General features: G+C 38.6%; 1 protein-coding gene across 1 annotated transcript in view; it reads left to right on the top strand.

The window, feature by feature from the left end:
* The window catches only part of LOC135085809 (scavenger receptor class B member 1), a 130,989-nt gene that overhangs the window by 53,963 nt on the left and 53,702 nt on the right, over positions 1-23,324 (top strand). The gene's annotated exons all lie outside the window — the stretch shown is intronic.

The raw sequence follows: 23,324 nt of genomic DNA, 5'->3' as shown, positions 1-23,324 counted from the left end.
TGATTTTGACACAACGTTGTTATGTATTGATTCTATTATGCTTTTCAGGGCACCTATACACGTCCCAAATAGAGCTTGCCCTGTCAAGTATAACATAGAGGTTTTTAACATAATACTTACAGGTTTTTTGACAAGGCATGCTATGCAGTTTCACTCTCTATTAGGTGACCTACTTGCCCCCTCTTCAAGAAACTTAACTTAATAGCAAAACTATCTTTGGAGTCTTTAAGTTGCCGTTCGTTTAAATATTGTAAGTTATGAATGCGTTGTTTTTGAATGACAACGATTTTGCTCATTGAATTGTTTAATTTCAATTCAATTGAACAAAATAATGTTCAGAAATTTCAGAATGTTGAATGTTTGGTGTCGCTTAACCCAATATTATAATATGCGAAAGTGCGTGAGATGTGTGTTACCTACTCTTTCACACAAGAACCACTGAACGGATTTTGAAGAAACTTCACAGTAATATTATTAATACATCAGAATAACATATAGGCTGTAATTTATAACGATCTGTGCCCAACTGAATTTCACGCGGGAGAAAAGTTGGTGACAAATAAGATGCCATAGTGATTATTAGGTATGCAAATAAATGAATTGATTAGCTTAAGCTGCTATCTGAACTTTGATCAGACTTTTCTTAACTACTAAAATACAGGAGTTATGTGAGCTCCAAACAGGTTATTTGATAGAAAACAGATAAATTACCATAGATAGGTATAAACTAGTTCTACATAATCTAAATTCCAGTTCGTAAAAGAAAGAATTTATAATAAGTCATTTAAACGTAACTCAATTACATAAATACCTAAGTAATTTCGAATAGGCTAAGTAGTCCAGTGGTAAGAGAATTGGATTCTTGAAGAAGAAGTGTTGGATTCAATTCCAATATGGGACAGATACATTGGAACTTATTAAATTTAAAATAAGTATAGATTAACTTTTTTTTTTCTTTCTTTCTATTGACATCTATCTATCTTCTATATTTATAAAACTGTCACTGACTGACTGACTCATCACGAAATCTGAAACTACAAGTGCTAGGAGTCTCAAATTTTGCATGGAGGTTCCTTTTACAACATTCAAAATTCAACCCTAAGGGGTAAAACGGGATCCACGCGTGCGTTAGTTTTCAATATTTGCTATCGATTTTTCAGTATTGGGAAGGGAAGTTTTAACATAATTTTGTTTAATCCAGACATTTGCAAAACAAAAACGTTTTGCAAATGTCTGGATTAAACAAAATTATAAACAACTAGCTGTGCTCGCCACATCGTACGCGTGAAAATAGTTTGTCACAATATATCGTCATAAATTATAGCCTATATGTTGTTCTGGGTTATAAACAATAATACTGAAGTTTCAATAAAATCCGTTCAGTACTTTTTGCGTGAAAGAGTAACAAACATCCAGAAATCCAAACTTTCGCATTTATAATATTAGTAGCAGAGGCGGCGTAAGGCGTAGGCGACGTGGGCCACCGCCTACGGCCTCGCGGTACAAGGGGCCTCGCGCATCAAAAATTTTGAAAAAATGTATACAAGGTGGAGATGACAATATCACAATACGAACATTGACTATTAAATATAAATTCTTGATAGCTAAACAATGTAGTTAAAAATAAAAATATATTTTTTTCCAAACAAATTCAGCCATAATCAGACACAAAATTAAGCAACAACACGGTTTTAAGTGACGAACATTATTCTTTGGCGCAATATTCCTTTAAAAATAATCACTGAATCAAGAAATCAGAAACTGTCAATGTATAGACCTTTGACCTTAGATTATTTATTAATCTAAGCCTTTGACCCTTTTCTTTATTATTTCATAAAATCCGTCTTCAGAGCCCCGATTACGGTAATTTTTAACGTCAACAATCCAGACACGCTTCTCGATTCTGCGATACGATTGGTCGTTCAACAGCGTACGTCAGCTGTTTTGACCAATCGTATCGCAGAATCAGAAACGCGTCTGGATTGTAGACGTTATAAAAGTTACCGTAATCGGGGCTCAGGTCGCCACAGAACAAGGCCTCGCGAAATCTGTCTTGCCCACATCAAATTTAGGTCTTGCCCCGCCTCTGATTAGTAGGATATAGATTCCTCATCCTCATACAAATTGTAAGCAGACCAAACCAGTATTTTGTTCTATCAGCCAATAAACTCTGCGGGGACCTTTATAAATGACAGTGCTCTCTGAATTTGACACACTTTCTTCGTTCTATTGACCATTATGTAATAAATGACCGTGCATTATTTGGGTACCGAGCAGGAAACCGGTAAACAAAACCGTAAAGACAGAGTTTTTCCTCATCTTCTAAGTACCAGCCCATAATATGTTGTTTCGAAAAGACGAAGCTTTGTAAGCCCTTGAAAAAGAGGCTGACAATAGTGACTGAGTTTCTTGCGCTGCTTCTTCTCAGCACTGGCCCATTTATTGTCCCGAAGCAGTGGTAGGGTTAATACTGGGACGTGTGAAAGAGCTTTTTAAAAGCTTACTTACAAAATAAATGATTTGAGTTTGAAAAATTGACCGACAATGTACCTGTATTTGGACGTTTTGGGATGAAATTACTTATAAAATTTTAACCAAGATTTTACTCTGTTTTGTGCTAAGTCTACTTAAAATACTTTTCATTTCATATTAATATGTAGTTATTTATTGTAGTTGTAAAGAATAAAATAAGATAATATAATGTATCCGGGCTCAAATATGAAATAGTTACATTAATATTTACAACTGGAAAGCGAAATTACTAACTAGTTAGTGTTGTAACTAATAAAATTTCGTAATGAAATAAAAAGAAAGTGTTTAACTAAATTACATAGCAATTAACTAAATAATCATTAACGATTACACTATCTAAGAATTGATTCAGTTTTTGACACTACTAAAAAGTCATTGACTAATGTCATTTTAAATCATCATCATCAGTTCATTTAGTATCCACTGCAGGAGCACGACCCTCTCTAATTGTTTATGAATGGAGGAATATTAATTAATATCAGGTACTTAGATAAGTACATTACATAGAGGTAAAATAGCCAGATCGCTCCACCACTCAGCTCGCTTCCACCTTCGGCCTGATCTTCACTTACCATCGGGTGAGATACATTGCGTAGTTAGTAGTTGATTCAAACAAAACAAAATGTACCTATAACCTCCTCCTTTTTTTAAGTCAGTTGAAAATGATTAATTTAACTTGATTTTTAAGGTCATTAAGTATTAAAATTATTTCTATAGATCTTTCACCACTGTACCACAAGGGCGATACAATTTATAATTCAAAGATTACAAACGATTAAAACATTGAATACAATATTAACAATCTGATCACTATAACCTCTTTTTTGCAGTCGGTATAACTCGTTGTGTAACATCAATATGGCTTACTCTTTAGTTTTTTACGCAAGAAGGTACAAGTACCTACTTACTTGTGGCCAACAAGTTTGTGTTCAACACAAGGTAAACGTACAAAATTGGTCAAGTACAAGTTGGTTCTTTGTTGAAAGATTCCGTACTTATTCTCGTATTCACAAACGATGCTTGCCTAAGTGAAGCAAAGCAGCAAATTGAACGCACAAAGTTAAATAGAGCTCTGTGATTGGTTCGTGTGTCACCATGTGCGTCCACGCGCACTGTGAGACCTCATAGTAATGTTTGTGAATACATCTTACTTTAACTGTAATAACCGTCAAAAATCTGTCAAACGCCATACAAAAATAAGATGGTGCAACTTAGTCTTACACATATTTCAAGGAAAGTATTTATAAGTTAGTATGATTTTCAGTCTTTTTTTATGCACAACGAGGAAGCTCTTGGCCTGTATCTCACCTGATGGTATATGACGATCAGGCCGAAGGTGGAAGCGAGCTTCACTCGGAATCCTCAACCACGGAGGAACTGGCTATCTTACCTCTAACTGCCGGAACACAATAATGCTGTTCACATTGTTGTTATGGCGACAGACTTAGGTAAGATGGTGGTAGCTAGCCAGGCGGACTTAGAACAAGCCCTACCACCAACCAAACCGAACAGAAAAATCTGCCCCCACTGGGAATCGAACCCGGGACCTCTGCGTCTGAAGCAGGTGGTCTTACCACTAAACCACAGAGGCGGTTAAAAGTAATTAAAAATGAGGATTTCTTCTTCAACCACTGAACCTTAACTGTGGCCTCATTAGTTAAGTAATAACCATAATATTTGTGTCTCTAAAGTAACATTATACGACCCATTAAGTTTAATAACTCGGTGGAAACCATCTTAATGTCAAAATATTAGTGGTAAGGTAGGTAGTTAAAAATTGCTTAAAACTAACTATGTACTTACTTTATTTCTTTGTATCTCATATGCAACTCCTGTGTAGCCAGGATACAGCTTGACCGCCAATAACCCAACCAGTGAAGGCCAAGTTTGTCCCGCGGGAAAGTTAAACTGTCATTGGACCCGCAACGAAATTTGTAGGAGTTCAAAAATAATCGTCTTTCCGATGCAAAGGGGATCACAGGTGACAAATAAAGATTTAAGTAACATTCGGACACCTCGTGGACTATTCATAAACATATATTAAGGAAGTTTTGCGAGCATTACACCGATTTGGTTACGGATTCCTCATACAACTTAGAATCCGATCAAACTATTGGACGACGAAAAGTTTGTTATTTTCGTGGAGTATAAAGGAGCTTGCATTAATCAAATAGTCAAAAGTATTATTAATAGTGACTGAGTTTCTTGCGCTGCTTCTTCTCAGCACTGGCCCATTTATTGTCCCGAAGCAGTGGTAGGGTTAATACTGGGACGTGTAAAAGTGCTTTTTAAAAGCCTACTTGCATAAATAAAATGAGATTATATGAGATATTCTATCCTGCTTCAAAAACACGCTACAGTTGTACATTTTGATCCAAACAAAAAGATAACTCATTTAAAAGTCATGAAACTCATTTATTTCTGCAAGTAGGCTTTAAAAAGCACTTTTACACGTCCCAGTGTTAACCCTCCCACTGCTTCGGGACAATAAATGGGCCAGTGCTGAGAAGAAGCAGCGCAAGAAACTCTGTCATGATTTTAAAAGTACACAAGACTAAAAATAAGGTAAATTTTGGCAAAATATTCATATCTGAGTTTTAACACGAGACGAACACCCAACACATGTATTAAATAACTCGCAACGCAGGCGCAGGTTACTTAACCCATTCGCTGACGCAACAGTGCCTCTTACTCGCACTTAACTCGCCACTGACCTACATGCGGTGTGCGAATTTGACTGAGCCTAGATGTGTAGGGAGGAGGGGGGGGCACACTTTACACTTTATCTAAGAGACTTAATACTTGCGAATCGTAGGGGGGACACTTAACACTTTATTTATCTGAGGGCTGAGTGTGAGTTTACACATCAAACTAGTGAGCGCGTTAAAAAAAATATTACAATTTTAGTTCGTTTCCGAACGTTTCCGCTAGGGGCGCTGTTCAATCCGTCATACATTTAATGTAATTTTTACGCGCTCACTAGTGACGACTTTTTCTATAAACTCACACTAAGCTCTCTGACGAGGGGCTGACTTGCGAATTTGCGCAAAATCTGTGGTTATATCATCTTTTTAACCGCCTATTTGGCCAAATAATAAGACCTCCTGTCTCAGACCTAGAGATTCCAGGTTCGATTCTCAGTGGGGGCAAAAGTTTCTGCTCGGATTGGTTGGTGATTATAAGATTCTATACCTGCCTTAAATGAAAGCCTAATTAGCGTAATTGCGTTCACCAGTTTCACTGTCTTAATCACAAGCAAGTGACGAGACCTTACTTGCCAGTGGCGCCAACTGAAACCCTCATTGAAAACTTTTTCTGCTACTTCTCAGCACCAACTGATGTTGTCTTGAAGTGGCATCATTGGAGGCCAAATTCTCAGAATCTATTGGCTACATATTACTAAACCTTTGTTTGTCAGCTGTCATCCGCTTTGCAATGGAGGGAAGTCGAAGCTTAACTTCGAACTCTGTTTCTTCTATGTTCTTCTGATTAATTTCGCTGCGGGTCCCGGCTACACAGGAGTTGCAGCGGTGCACGGTGGGAACGAGAAGTGGGAATAGTCCCGTTTTTGACTTCCTATACTGTGCTGGGAAAGAAAGATAGGATAACTCCGGTTCCCGTAACAGTTTTTCAAAAAGTAAGACCATATCAGCCCGTTAGAAACTTACCAGTTTTGTGGTTAATAACCTCATTTGAATATTTTCAATCATTTCTTAGAAACAAGTGATTCATGGCTCTCTAGTTTTTATATCTATGCTATAAAAAGAGGTCTCTGAATCAATAAGCTTACAATTCTTTGACCTAGAAAGTTTATTGCGTAGGTTTCTTCTATGATATTATAGTTATTAATGAATGAGGAAGAATATTTTAAAATTAAACAGTGGCCTAGTTAATGGACAGACTTAAAATTTTGATTCATCATCATTATTACAGCCATAGGACGTCCACTGAACATAGGCCTCCCCCAATGATTTCCACAATGGCCGGTTGGTGGCGGCCTGCATCCAGCGCCTTCCCGCTACCTTTATGAGGTCGCGTCGGTCCTTTTGATTAATACAATTAAAGAAACATGTAGTGTGAAAAATATAAAATCATAATTCTACTATACCGTACCCGGACAAAGAAACTAAACTAGAAACACACATAAATCCTAAATAACAGTACATTTTTCACCAAACCAAAGCTAGGCGTGCTCCTTCACAATCAAAATATAACAAACTACCTTTCTCTTTCAGTCCCAATAAGTGGGACTGGGTAAATACTACTCTAAGGCAACAATAGTTATCTTGAATCGAATAATATTTACGTTCGAGAGACAATGGCGTCCACAAACACAGGCTAGCGAGTACTATTATTTATAGTAGATAATAATTTAAATATAGTCTACTAGCGACTACGTGCGCGTGGATCCCGTTTTACCCCCTTAGGAGTTGAATTTTGCAAAATCCAGTCTTAGTAAGCACCTACGTTCTAAAAGGAACCCCCATGCAAAAGAGACTCCTAGCACTTGTAGTTTCTGAGATTTCGTGATGAGTGAGTGAGTCAGGGATCCACGCGTACGAAGTTGCGGGCGGCCGCTAGTTGAATTTGGCATAGTATTTTCTTCAACAATAATGAGATTGTCCAAATTCTAAGGAATTGTTTTTTTGCATGACGCTGCAAGAATCAGTTCCTGCAAGAAACATAATGTCTCCGTGCTTATGCTACTTTGCCATTGCATTCTTCCGCCACTTCTTCTCAGCACCAGCCCATATGTTGTCCCGAAGTGGTGGTAGGGCAAGCTATATTTGGGACGTCTATAAGTGCCCTGGAAAGGGCCTATGTACTGAATAAACTATTTGAATTTGAAACATAAATGTAGCATGATATGCTTGCTGTTGCTAAGAGATAAAATTAAGCTTCAACAGATAAAATCTCATGAATAATTTCTGCTATCAGGTAGTTGTAATAACGTGGTTGTTTTTATACTTAGAGAGAATTATTGATTATTCATAAAAAAATCTTCATACAAGACTATGAGTCAGATCAAAAGTGAAGAAAACATACCTGTTTAATACCTACATATTTAACCTTTAAAACATACTTAAAATCTTAGTTAACTTCCTAAAAGAATGGTCCAAAGTTGACAGCATATAACGTTTGTTTTAAAATATCTACTACCTTACAAGCGTTGTAAGATATCTTATGCCCGTATTCACAAACGATGCTTGCTTAAGTGAAGCAGCAAATCGAACGTACAGTGCTGTTGAATTGAGCTCTGTGATTGGTTCGTGTTTCACCCTGTGCGTCCACGCGCACTGTGAGACCTCATAGTAATGTTTGTGAATCGTCGTTTCAGCCGAAAGACGTCCACTGCTGGACAAAGGCCTCCCCCAAGGATTTGCCTTAATCGCCACGCTTGGCAGGCGGGTTGGCGATCGCAGTTTTTTATAAGGTTTCGCACGCAGACGCTGCTGCCCGTCCGGTGCTGCAGGGATTTTGTCGCCTCTTACGACACGCCTCCTGTTGGCGGTGGGGAAGAGTATTCTTTATGGCCGTCCCCACACGGCGGGTTTGTGAATACGGGCGTAAAATACCCAAAGTTCCAAACACGACAGAACTTCCAAAATCTTGAATTTTGTTGTAGTCGTATAATAGCGTTTATTTTAAGCAACATAAGATGGCTTATAGTTGTAATATTTTAAAAGTTACACCCACTAATGTGTCTAGTTATCCAGTCTTTAAAAACCAATTAGTGACAATTACTAAAATGACTTTTTCAACGTCTCCACAGACTACGTACACGATTATTTTTAACTAGTTTTCCGCCCGCGGCTTCGCCCGCGTGGAATTTTGTCTGTCACAGAAAAACTTTATCGCGCGCGTCCCTGTTTCAAAAACCGGGATAAAAACATAACTATTCTATGTCCTTTCCCGGGACTCAAAATATCTCTACGCCAAAGGATGATGGGCACAAATGTATGGAAAGTGGTACCCGCTCCAATAGCCATAACCAATATATATTTTAAAAGGCCTTTAGATGTAGGAAAATGTCTGCTATGGGGCCAGTTCTAATTCACGTTTTGAAAGCAGTAATTCCACTAAGTATTATAATGAAAGTATAACACAATCATCCATGTATACGAGTATGTATTATGACTACAATCTATTAATATAACTAAAAGAAGCATTGAAAAGGAAAGGATTATACCTACGATGAACTACCGAAGCTATTAGCCCTTTATTCGCTTTCATCATCATCATCATGATCATTTTAGCCATAGGACGTCCAGTTGAACATAGGCCTCCCCCAATGATTTTCACAATGGCCGGTTGGTGGCGGCCTGCATCCAGCGCCTTCCCGCTACCTTTATGAGGTCGTCGGTTCATCTTGTGGGTGGACTTATTGGGTCTTGTGGGTTTATTCGCTTTAGCAACCCATCATAAAACCCTTAAGAAGTAATAAAACTTTAACCCCTTTATTAATAAAAGTTACACCCTAGTTGAACTCCGGCTTTAATTGTCATTTGGTATGGAAATGTCATTTTAATCCAAGGTTCTTCCTAGGTGTAACTTTTTATTAATGGGGGTAGTACTTCTTTAAATAAAAATATTTATTTCACAATTATCCCCAGGAAGGATGCTGGAGCAGTTAACCCTTCCTTCCTCGCATAACCTAAGTACCATACGATGGACACGTATGATACATCTTCTTCTTCTTCCTCGGTCCCTCACTGATGAGGATTGCAACCACAGATAGTGTTCCTCCACAGACTGCGGTCATAAGCTGTGTGGACCGCACGATGCAAACTCCCGCCCACCGTCTTCCTCACCGCGTCCGACCATCTCGTCGGTGCCCTGCCCCGAGCGCGTCCCCCTTCATACTGTATGATACTTATTAGGTTACACAAAAAGTATCTTTATCTTCGAACGCAACCAGATCTGAGGCTGGTGGCCATAGCAAATGTTGTTCATCTTGGTAAGACCTTTCAAATGACACTACAAACATAACTATTGGAGCCGGGTACATTTCTGCAAAAAAGTATGAATATCTTCGTACACAACCAGATCTGAGGCTGGTGGTCATAGTAAAAGTTGTTAATCTTGGTAAGACCTTTCAAACGATACTAGACTCATATCTATTGGAGCCGGGTACCATTTTGCCCCTTGTCCTTTCATTAAAATCGGTTCAGTGGTTTAGGCGTGAAAGAGAGACAGACAGACAGACAGATAGAGTTACTTACGCATTTATAATATTAAGTATAGATTTTTCCAAAGACAGAAATATCCACAAGGAAGTGTTTTGAGCCCATGACTGTTTTCTGTTAAGAAACCACGAGTTAAGTGTGTGTGCTTAGTAGAATATGTGTTTGCGATAAGCAAATATACCTCGAAGATGAATTGCCTCCAAGGTCGTGATAGAAACTACGTATTTTAGAAACCAAGTGTGTTAGAAGTTAAGCTTAAACCACACCAACGCGTGCAGATCGCCATCGCCGGCGCGATCATAGGCCAATGACAGCTCACGCGACCCAGGGTCGACCCAGGGTTCTACAGGGCGATCTGCCTGCGTTGGTGTGGTTGAACCATTACTTGATACTTGACAGAAGTTGCCAAAGATGGCCGCGGGACAACTTCCCCCCTAGGCAAGTTACAAAACGTGACAATATCAAAAATAATATGACGCCTTTTGCATCTTGTTTAGGGGGTTCAACGATAGTTTAACTTTGCACGCAAAAAGGACCTTCCCTGGTTGGGTTATTGGCGGTCAAGCTGTAGATCTTGGCTACACAGTAGTTGCAGCGGTGGGAACGAGGGTGGGAATAGTCCCGATCTTTCTACGATATAGGGCGAAAAATGATGCCACATGGTTTTACCTGGTCTGAAGTGAAAGAATATTAGATGTAATAACTTAAAAGGACTCTGACAATAGTGACTGAGTTTCTTGCGCTGCTTCTTCTCAGCACTGGCCCATTTATTGTTTCGAAGAAGTGGTTCGTTCGTTCGTTCATTCGAACGTTTATTGGCCCATTTATTGTTCCGAAGAAGTTGTAGGACTACAGTATTCTGGGTCGTGTAAAAGCACTTTACAAAGCCTAATTGCAGAAAATAAACGACATTAGTTCCTCTCTCACCAGAAGTTTTCCAATCAAGTTTAATCATGGTGTCATGACGTAGGCAGTTTTGGAGCGGGCTCATCACGGTCTTTATTTACATTATTTTACATGTCTAATATAATTATTTAAGCAAATATACGCTTCATTTTACCTACCTATACTATTTTTTGCATGTGCTTCCCCCGAGGTTAAGTCCGTGATCTTACGCCCGTATTCACAAACGATGCTTGCTTAAGTGAAGCGCTAATCGGACGCACAGCGTTGAATGGAGCTCTGTGATTGGTTCGTGTGTCAACCTTTGCGTCCACGCGCACTGTGAGACCTCATAGTAATGTTTGTTTGTGGCGTTTTTCACTAATCTCAATATTAAAACTGAATAATCAAAAGATAAATCTTAGTAATATTTTATTTAGATAGTAATCTTAGAGACTTTGGTCATATTTATTGCGTTTCACATAACCCTGAGTTAAGTGTGAATTTTAATTTCCTTAACAGACATATCCATTTACCTATACAGGGTGTTAGGTAAATGGGTATATGAGCCGACACTAGCCCATGTTAACATGGGCATATAAATGGTATGGTGAAGTCAGAAATTTGATATCATCATTTTAATTATTTTAATTTTCATACAAATCTGATTTTATAAATTTTATTTTGTATGACAATTAAAAAAATTAAAAAGATGATATCAAATTTCTGACTTCACCATACCATTTATATGCATATGTTAACATGGGCTAGTGTCGGCTCATATACCCATTTACCTAACACCCTGTATTGTTATGTCTCATTTTACATTATGTATTTTTACATAGGTCTGTATTTGCTAACTCTTTAACACTACTTGACTCGTACAAGGTACAGTCAGCATCAAATAGTTCTTGACACTCAAAGTGATCAAAAACTTGACAACACAACTTTATTCCAATGTGGGCTATCGTTTTAGCGCTCACCAGTTAGCGCCACTGTAGAGTAAGGTCCTGTCACTTGCTAGTAGCGAAGACAGTGGCACCAACTGGTGAGCGCTAAAGTGGTAGGAGGACTATCGCATTTGCACTCATCAAGATGGCGCCACTGTAGAGTAAGGTCCTGTCACTTGCTAGTAGCGAAGACAGTGGCACCAACTGGTGAGCGCTAAAGTGGTAGGAGGACTATCGCATTTGCACTCATCAAGATGGCGCCACTGTAGAGTAAGGTCCTGTCAATCGCCAGGGGTGCCAACTGTTAAGTATAAAAACGATAGCCCTCATTGTGACAAAGACGTGTTGCGAATTTTTGGCTACTTTGGGTGTTACGAACTATTTGACGCTGGCTGTACTAATAGAAGTTCAAAAAAACATACGGGTCGAATTGAGAACCTCCTCCTTTTTTTGAAGTCGGTTGATGAGATTCAATTTTAAGATAGGCTTATGTTTGGTTGAATTAAAAAATGTAGAGCTATCATAAGACCAGATCATATGAAAGACTAGCTTTCCGTCCGCGGCTTCGCCCGCGTGGAATTTTGTGTGTCACAGAAAAACTTTATCTCGCGCTTTATTATTTCAAAAACCGGGACAAAAACTATCCTATGTCCTTTCCCGGGACTCAAACTATCTGTATGCCAATTTTCATCAAAATCGATTCAGTGGTTTTGGCGTGAAAGCAAGACAGACAGACAGAACTACTTTCGCATTCCGGGTGAAGCTCGCTTCCACCTTCGGCCTGATCGTCACTTACCATCAGGTGAGATACAGGCCAAGAGCTTCCTCGTTGTGGATAAAAAAAAACTAATTATTAAACATAGAAATCATGTAATACATTCAAAAAACGGAAATTTCACGCGAGTGCGACACGCGTCCGCTTTAGTTTTTTGTCCATTAATTATTATAATCGCTACATTTGTAACGCCATCTATGCTATCTGTGCAAAAACTTGAGTTATTGAACTAAATTCGCCGAGTTTTTGCACGTTTGGCACAGAGGTCGTTACACGCGAATGCCTTCTGTTAATCATAAGTATTACTTTAACAGATTAACAATTTTTTTTTATTAGTATTAGTTACATTATACAGGGTCAGCGTCATTTTTTAAAATTAGTTACATTATACAGGGTGTCCCAAAAATAGTGTCAAGCCGTAGCCCAGAGGTAAAACAAAACAAAAACAAAACACGAAGCGGAATGGAGCAGAGCGGAGAAATGTAGAGCCGTCAAATTTTTACCCGACTGTGCCAGAAGGAGGGTTAATCTATAGAATTTCCGCGTCACGGAGCGTTGATGTGTGGGGCAGAGAGGAGAAGTGGAATTAATGAGGGTTTTCGCGATTGAAAAATCCTACAGATGGCAATACGTAGACGGGAGGTCCAAATGCTGCATGATTGGTGGATTTTGACATGACATTGACAGATATGTCAAAATCCACCAATAATGACATTGACAGATATGTCAAAATCCACCAATCATGCAGCATTTGGACCTCCCGTCTACGTATTGCCATCTGGCGGATTTTTCAATCGCGAAAACCCTCATTAAATCTGATTGGCGGAGAAGTGTTTATTCAAAACAATTCTCCGCTCAGCTCCGCTCGTGAAAAACGGACCCAAGTCGGCTATTTCGTTATATCTTCACACAGTTATTTAAACTTGGTGATATCATGATAATGACGTACAGTGACTCTATTTGCTATATTGCTAACAACTTACGCAAATAAGAACATAAAATTATATGATGGTTGTAAGAGCATTGTACTGTAAGATGGAGACTTACTTGTACTGTCACAGTACATCAGAAATGTATAGTTTGTCAGATGAATCTCTAGTACTTATTACAGATTCAATTTTGAAAATTCTGAAAGCTATATTTTTGTGACCGACCAAAATTTATGAGGATAAAGCCACGAGAAAAGTATGTTAAAACACAAGTAGTATTTTTTATAAAATACCCATCACAGTGTTTCATTAAGTTTTTAAATTGGAATTTATACAAATGTTTTTCAAACTTTAACTTGTCACAGAACTTTCTCGATTTACTAAAGGTTATGTATTTCATTTATGAATTTTCATGAAAATATTTACCTTGAATATGAGTGTGTGTGAGCATCACGCACTAATTGCCCGTACTCACAAACGTTACTATGAGGTCTCACAGTGCGCGTGGGCGCACAGGGTGACGCACGAACCAATCACAGAGCTATATTCAACGCTGTGCGTTCGATTTGCTGCTTCACTTAGCAAGCATCGTTTGTGAATACGAGCGATGCCTTAAACGCCAATTTATTGGTAATGTAAACGTTAATTTCAAACTAAAAATACAATATTTTCGTAAAATTTTTAGCTTACTCATTTTTCATGTTTTCTAATAAACAGTGTTAATTTTTCGCTAAAATTAATAACAAATACATCAAAGTTTGACCGGATACTCGTAAATGATGAACGGAAACCAACATTTGAACTAAATGTTAGTTATTTGGAGTTATTTGGCAGGATGGACACGTCAAGGTTCTGGAAAATTGATATGTAGCAAATATCAATTAACTTCGTAAATATTTTGTTCTGTAGTAGGTACACGCAACTTGGACGTTTTATAGGCCGATGGTTTCATCGGTTTGTTAATTATATGAACATGAATGCAACATTTATAGATCGTTTCATCCACGAAGACGCGCCCCACTATTCTTCCGCTAATGTTTGAGTGTTATCGGTAAACGCTAAATGCTCCATGAGTGCACACGCACACTACAATAATGACGCTCGGATTGCTCGGATCAAACTCCCCGCACCCCGCGCGACCGAGACCAAACATTGGTGGGGCGCGTCTTCGTGGATGAAATGATCTTTATTTCCCGTTTGTGTAACATTTTTCTTTACTGCTCCGCCCCTAGTAGCTGTAGGGTGTGAAATTGGTGGGGCGCGTCTTCGTGGATGGACGATCTAACAACATACGTGACGACATAACATATCATAAGAATCTGTCAAGCCGTTTCCGAGGAGTTTTGTTACAAACAGACACTAGAATTTTATATGATTGTTTTTTTTTTTGAGGAAAATTTAAACTTATAAACCTTTAAGGTCGAATCTATACCAATATTCATCAATATTGTTTCAGCTGTGTAAATGAGAGTATGTACGTAAAGGCAGATTTATATTAATATGTCTGACGTATTTTGTCGTAACGTATGAGAACAGAAGAACGCAGCGTGGGACGTCCACCTACAAGGTGGACCGACGACATCGTAAAGGTAGCAGGGAAGCGCTGGAGGCAGGCCGCTACCAATCGATCAACGTGGAAAGCATTAGGGGAGGCCTATGTTCAGCAGTGGACGTCCTATGGCTGAAATGATGATGATGATGAGAACAGAACGAAATCGTTTTCATACATTTGATATTCGACACGTTAAAAGCCATCACTACACATAAAACTAATTAAAAATTAATTTATTTTTTCAAATAGGCTTTTAAAAAGCACTTTTACACGTCCCAGTATTAACCCTACCACTGCTTCGGGACAATAAATGTGCCAGTGCTAAGAAGAAGCAGCGCAAGAAACTCAGTCACTATTGTCAGCCTCCTTTTCAAGGGTATACAGTCTTTTAAATATACTTAGGCTGAGTTGCACCACCTAACTTTGACTGTAAATATGTGTTTTTTCTATGGAGTTTGACAGATTTTTGACGTTTGTCGAAGTTAAAGTAAGATGGTGCAACCCACCCTTAGTCATAAATATTGACGCGAGTTAGGCAGTTAAACATTCCAAACATCAGCACTCTAGTTACGTTTCTTTTACCATATTTAATGTATGAATCCAATTCCGTTCTGATATGTCACGATCGCAACATCTATACTAATATCTGTATACGAATAGATGTCTGTCTGTCTGTCTTGCTTTCACGCTTAAACCACTGACCCGATTTTGATGAAATTTGGCATAGAGATAGTTTGAGTCCCGGGAAAGGACATAGAAAAGTTTTTATCCCGGTTTTTGAAACAGGGATTCGAGCGATAAAGACAAAATTACCACGCGGACGAAGCCGAGGGCGGAAAGCTAGTTAAATATAAATCCACCTTAATACACAGACAAACAATCCATTACTTCAATGTAGAGCTATTTCAAGTATTTCTTCTGGTTGTAACCACTGGTACTAAACTCTGGTGACCTGGTTTTATTTTTGGCCACAATTTTTTGTCTCGCTTCAATGGCATTGTCTTAACTACTAATTAGAGATCCGTATTGAGTATTTTGATGTTAAAAACCCTTTAATTTAATAGGTACCCTTTGTTTTAATAGGTACTACTACTTTGATTGAACACGGGACTATTCCTACCTCTCGGTCCCACCGCTACAACTCCTGTATAGCCAGGATCTACAGCTTGACCGCCAATAAAAACCCAACCAGCGAAGATCAAGTTTGTCCCGGGGGAAAGTTTAAACTGTCATTGGACCCGCAACGAAATTAATCAGAAGAATATAGAAGGAGTTCGAAGTCAAGGGTCGACTATCCACCTGCTACTTCGATTGCATTCCCCATCTCGTCTATGGATGTCCTAAAAGGCGACTGATTCACAAATATGCGAACATCAGGCCTCCCCAACCCGTCTGGCCAGCGTGGGGAGTGTAGGACAAATTCTCCATTTGCTGGTAAATTGGAGAGGGTCGTGCTCCTGCATTGGAGACTTTCTACCTTTTTACGCTTAAACCACTAACCCGATTTAGATGAAAATCGGTATTTATAAGTAGTTTGAGACCATGGAAAAACAGGATAGTTTTTATCCCTATATTTGAAAGAGAAGTCTTCCTGTGACACATCGAAATTCACAAGGGTAAAGCCGCGGGATGAGCCTGGATGCGGGCAGCGCACGACCGGTCGTTATGGAACTCCTTGGGGGAGGCCTTTGTCCAGCAGTGGACGTCATTTGGCTGAAACGAAGTCGTGTGCAAAAGCTGTATTTATCTTTACTTTAAAATAAAATTCTCGCCATTTTGCTAGTGAAGCAAGTGTACGCAACCAAACCGTTCAGAGCAACTCAAGCTTGACGTTTTTTTCATAGCAATTACCGTCTCTACGGCCTCGACTGCAGAGGTCGGGGGTTCAATACCTGTGTAGAGTTTGTATGTTAATGTAATAATTTTGTAGGTAATTCGTAATAATAAGATGTTTAGATTCTATCTGGAAATGTATCTTTGTTTTGTGTTTTTATCCACAACGAGGAAGCTCTTGGCCTGTATCTCACCTAATGGTAAGTGATGATCAGGCTGATGGTGGAAGCTATCTTACCTCTAAATGCCGGAACACAACAATGCTGTTAACATTGTTGTTATGGCGACATCGACATCTGCCCCCACTGGGAATCGAACCCGGGACCTCTGCGTCTGAAGCAGGTGGTCTTACCACTAGACCACAGAGGCGGTTAAGTTTCACTATAGAAGTTAGCTTTTGTTCTTCTTCAAGGTCCAATTTGTTTCTCAACCCACCAACATTAATCAATATTGATTCAGCTGATTAAGCGTATAAACTAACAGATGCGAATGTATGTACTTTCTTATTTATGCTATAGTAATTCTAGTAGATAACAATGGCTATTTTATCGATTAGGACTCTATATTTTCCCTTTTAATGTTGACCATGAACTGTTCGAAGAGCGGTTAGGGGTATGAAAGTAAATGAGATTGGTCAGGGGATAAAATAGGGGATGAAAGTGAGTACAAGAAACTTCTTCTTCTTCTTCTTATCATGTCGACAACAAACCTACGCAGTGTCAGCCCAAAACTCCGCTACAAGAGTGGCGTTGTCAGCAGCATTCATTGCTCGGGCACTCAGGGCACGACATCATGTGCTTCATGGACTGAAACAAGAAACTAATAATTTATCTCATGTAACAGATCAAAAAATGGAATTTTATTTATTTATTTTTATAACTGTTACATCTTTGATTATATTGTCTTAATTAAATCCTATTGTATGTATTTCTTCACGTAGGACGGTAGGGGGATGAAATAGGGAATGAAAGTTGATACCTACAGGATACCAATAACTTTTCTCATATACAGATCTTACATTTAGTTAATCAATGAAATCAAATCATTTACTACTGACTGCTACTAAGTACTGCTTAGGCCCTTTCCAGGGCACTTATACACGTCCCAATATAGCTTGCCCTACCACCACTTCGGGACAACATAAAATATGGCCTGGTGCTGAGAAGAAGTGGCGGAAGAAACTCACGCCCGTATTCACAAACAATGCTTGCATAATTGAAGCAGTTAATCGAACGCACAGCGTTGAATAGAGCTCTGTGATTGGTTCGTGTGTCACCCTGTGCGTCCACGCGCACCGTGAGACCTCATAGTAATGTTTGTGAATACGGACGTCAGTCACCTTTGTCGCTACATTTTGCAACATAATTTAACCTTAAAATTATCAAGTTAAATATAACGTTCTATAGTTAAAACTACAGACACAGCCGCGCCGCGTGCATTAACTAGTCACTAAATAAATACCAGACGGACTCTTAGCTGTATCAATTATTATTTTATTAAGCACGTATAACAATTTTAATTGACCGATTTCTTAGAGTAAGAAATAAACTGTTAATTGTGTAATAAATTACTGTTTAGATATTTTTTTTCGATTCACTCGCAAACGAATAAGATCGGATTGACGTTGCGGTGTGATGGAGGAATCAGTGGTTTGCGCAATTTTCCGGAGTTTTTGTTTTATTTTGATCTAGATTCTAGACTAGCGGCCGCTCGCGACTTCGTACGCGTAGATCCCGTTTTACCCCATTTTAGGCCCAGAACAGACGGTGAAACGCAACTGCAACGAAACTGCAACTTTGTGATGATTCTGATGAATGAAACTGAAAGTTTTAAACTGGTCGCGTCATTTGTGTGGTCTCTCAGCGGACGCTATGGCAGAAGCTTAGATGCAACTCAAAAGTAACTAGCAGTTGCAGTTTCGTTGCAGTTGCGTTTCACCGTCTGTTCTGGGCCTTAGGGGTTGAATTTTGCAAAATCCCGTTTTAGTCTATACGTTATAAAAGGAACCCCCATGCAAAATTTGAAACTAGACACTTGTAGTTTCTGAGAGTTCATGATGAGTGAGTGAGTCAGTCAGTGATCTTTCGCTATTATCTAGATTCTAGATTTTTAAGTCTTCAATCATTTGGCCTAAGTGGTTCGTCTATCGGACATTATTTATTATTGTCATCATCATCATCGTTTAGGTTGCTATTCACAAACGATGCTTGCTTAAGTGAAATCGAACGTACAGCGTTGAATAGAGCTCTGTGATTGGTTTGTGTGTCACCCTGTGCGTCCACGTGCACTGTGAGACCTCATAGTAATTTTTGTGAATACGAGCGTAAGTGTGTGTAAGAGCATATTTATGGGGCATCATTCTTAATTTTTTTAATATTTTTTAGGTGCCAAATCTCAGTAAAAATATAATAAAGACATTTATCCAACTTAATCACTTAGATTCTTGAGTGAAGGCTAACAAAACATAACAGGTACTTACCTACTCAAGTAAAGTATACCTGTTGCCTTGTAAAATTTTATTTCGTTTACAAAATAACATAGTTGGTTTATTGCGAAAACTAAACCGGTTATCGGTGTAGCTGTTAATAAATGCAACTCTATTTGTTGGAGAACCTAAAAAGCATGTTTTTTCAGACATTATTTCTTATATTTAAACTGTTTTTGCAAAATAGCTAGGTGCCTCATCATCATCATCATCTCAGCCATAGGACGTCCACTCACTGCTGAACATAGGCCTCCCCCAATGCTTTCCATGCTGCCCGGTTGGTAGCGGCCTACGTCCAGCGCCTTCCTTTATGAGGTCGTCGGTCCACGGTCAGCAGTGGACGTCCTATGGCTGAAATGATGATGATGATGATGAAGAAACTTGAGGTGCTGTGGTCTGGACATACAGATAAACTGCTATGTCCACAAATGAAGTAATATTTCATACAGTAAACAAAACGATTTTTGCATAAATTATTTGCAGCAAGATTAGGGTAAGTAGTTTTTGAAAATGAGGCTGAAAATTTTATTGAAACTTAAGAAATATAGTCGAATTTTGATTCGTTGAGTTTCAGTATTAAGACCAATAACTTTGAGTGTTCAGTTTTTGGTTTGTTTTACAAAAGTACCCACTTTTCATCGATTCTAATATCAGCACATAATAATCTGTTGCTTAATAATTAACTTTTAAAAAAAATAAAACCGACTTCAAATGCGTGAACACAAAAAAAAACTAAAAATTAAAAATATTGCGTATAGAAAAGTTCATCCCCAATTTTCCACCCTTGGGGGTGAAATATTTTCTTCAAATTCGCATGAAACCCCCCTTTTGATAATACCTATTCAACAAAAAAATAATCGTTCAAATTGATTTATAATCGGCGGAGATATTGCGTATAAAAAAGTTCATCCCCAATTTTCCACCCTTGGGGGTTGTTTTTTCTATTATTAAATTTAAATGGGACCACCCTTGAGGTATTACCTATACGCCGAAAAAAGATTTGTTCAAATCGGTTCATAATTGGCGGAGTTATCGCGTAACAAACATAGAAAAAAAAAAAAAAAACATACGGGTCGAATTGAGAACCTCCTCCTTTTTTGAAGTCGGTTGAAAACTAGATACTTCAGTATTTGTATTTTTCTATTATTGTTTACAATTACTTTTCACCGCGTTGCAATCCATGCAGTTACGAAAACCGGACAGATCACAAATTGTCCGACGCGAAAAAAAGGTTGAACTAAAATTGCACAGTCGCTGTTACAGCCAGTTACGGCCGCGCCGCCGACGCAATATGGCGTCTCGCTGAAAACTCCTTGGTCCAAAAACTCTTTTGTCAATTTTCCCGCGCGAATTTCCTTTTTAATCTGTGCGCCAAGTTTTTGGGAATGACGTACCACTCCGTTTCGCGCGTTATGGAGACGTTGCGGTTGAATAGGAAAATCAGTGAGTGTTTTATTATAATTCGAGTGACCTTTAAGTGTAGCAAGCAAGAGTGAACTGTTCTGCGGCTGTGCTATTTCAAATATTTGGCATAAATTCCGTTTTTATGATTATGTCGTTGCGTAAAACGAAATCGAACGGTGTACTGTTGACATAACGCGTTATAGCTGTGTCGAATCGATATCAATCTTCGATAAGTGGTTTTGGGATTGATTTTTTACTGATTTCCTACAATTTATTATACTTGCTGTTAAGAGCATCTGAAACTAATTTGTTAGCTTGAAAATTTCGTGGGTAACTTACTGGGAATTCAAGTCACCATGTTCAATTCCCACTAGAGACAAAATTACTAATTAGTTTTTCTACAATTTAGAAAAACAGTTTTTCAGTTTTATCACTGGCCCATATATTGTCACGAAGCAGTGGTAAGGCAGGGATGACCTCATAAAGGTAGCAGGAAGGCGCTGGATGCAGGCCGCTACCAACTGGTCAGACTTGAAATCATTGGGGGAGGCCTATGTTCAGCAGTGGACGTCCTGTGGCTGAAATGATGAGTGGTAGGGACAAAATACTCTTCTCACTGGGACATTTATTGTCCTAAGCAGTGGTAGGGTTAATACTGGGACGTGTTAAGTGCTTTTTAAAAGCCTACTTGCAAAAATAGAGTTTTAAGACGTTTACTGGGACGTGTAAAAGCGCTTTAGGCCTATTAGGAGAAAATATATGACTCTTATGACGCGTTTTTATAACTTAGAGCTGTATATCGTCATTTTAATCGAAATACCAGTAAGATCGACGATCTTATATTAGTCGGGAACACAGTTTTTGCTGGTAAAAGTGGCGTAACTATATCACTCTACTAGCTTTCTAGAGAGAATAGTTTTTGACGCGGATGAGCAATTTCAGCGATTGCTACTAACAAACTGACAACTTCACTTGTTTTTTAATAGCTACAAGTTTTTAAGATTTTTTTGTGCATAACAAGGCAGGTATTTGACCGCAATCGCACCTGGTGTTAAGTGTACAGTCTAGGATGGTACATATCTGCCCTGTTGCATATTCACTCTCGCCTTGAAAAGGCCCGGATTATAGTGTTCGAGAAAGACAACAGACAGCGAATTCCAGTCCCTAGCTAAATCCTAAAAAAGTGTGTTCTTTTATGCCTATCTGTCTGTATATCACAAACCATCAAAATACTTGTAGATTTAACAAAACAGACAAAACTCCTGAATTGTCTATCATTCTCAAATCTGACACTGGAAAGCAGCCCATAGGCCATATTTGAAACTTCAAATTATTTAATAGGATCATCACCTTCAGGTCATTTAGTCTCCACTGCAGGAACACGACCCTCTCTAATTTACCAGCAAATGGAGGATTTGTCCTACACTCCCCACGCTGGCCAGACGGGTTGGGGAGGCCTGATGTTCGCATATTAATTGTCCCTTAGTCGCTTACGACATCCACGGGGGTGGTCCTGTTTTACTCAACACACTTATAATGTAAAAAATTTAAGTCAAACACGTGGCATCTCTAAATGTCTTGACACCAAAGATGTTAAAGCTATTAGAAGACGTACCTACAAAGTATAGTAATTAAGATAAATATTACTCACTGTTAAAGTACCAAATAAGGAAAACCTTTGTTACATGCCTAATTACTTACAGTAGTATTTCTTACCACTGATACAAGATAAATACTTAAGTATGTTCAGGATACATTATATGCTATTGTTTATGGTATTTACAAACAATAACTCTGAACTTGGATAGGAAGTGGTTTTAAATAACTGCATTTATAAAGGGCAAAGTCGGGGCATGTAACTAACTACGTATAGTTATGAAATATTTCATTTCAAAGCTTACTCGTAAGTAGGCAGTTTTTTGAACTTTAAAATCTTTATTTTAGGTCATACTCTTTCCCCCTTATTAATAAAAAGTTACACCTAGGATGAACTCTGGATTAAAATGACATAATCCATACTAAATGACAACAAATTATCTAATAATTGTCTGGCCTAAAAACCAGAATTTAACTAGGGTTTCGTTGCGGGTTCAATGACAGTTTAACTTTCCCCCGGGACAAACTTGACCTTCATTGGTTGGGTTTTTGTGGCGGTCAAGCTGTAGATCCTGGCCAAACAGGAGTTGCAGCGGTGGGAACGAGAGGTGGGAATAGTCCCGTAGGGTGTAACTTTTAGGGTTAGGGTAGATCATATTATGAGGGATAATAATATGTTTATATGTTAAAATGTTTGTGTTGTGAAGCGATAGAAATAAATCTAGAATTAGATTTTATGTTTTAGATTATTTAAAACCCAGACATTCTTAGTTTACAGACAAACAGAGATGTTTAACGTTGCTATATAGATATTTGTATATCTGTGATTGTCATCTACATCAAAATATATGACTAATACATAATTTTCACATAAGTCACGATTGTACGTGACATCTCATTCAATTCATACAACTGAGGACAGATCATCTAATTGAATAAAGCCTTTACTACTTTGATATAAGAACAAATTTGCATTTGAGGGCTGTACGTTTTGTGACGTGCGCAAGAGTCACGTAGCTGTCAAAATGTGCCAATTTGCAGTTTGTGTTACAATAGGTTTTGCACGCGGCTTTGGTTGTATTGTTTTTGGTACTTAAGCCTTTCAAAGTACAGGCAGTAACGGGACTATTCCCACCTCTCGTTCCCGCCGCTGCAACTCCTGTGTAGCCAGGATCTACAGCTTGACCGCCAATAACCCA

The sequence above is a fragment of the Ostrinia nubilalis genome, chromosome 29, assembly GCF_963855985.1.
Source record: "Ostrinia nubilalis chromosome 29, ilOstNubi1.1, whole genome shotgun sequence".
Lineage (NCBI taxonomy): Eukaryota > Metazoa > Arthropoda > Insecta > Lepidoptera > Crambidae > Ostrinia > Ostrinia nubilalis.
The sequence above is the reverse complement of the archived record's forward strand: the minus strand, read 5'-3'. Positions and strand labels throughout refer to the sequence as shown.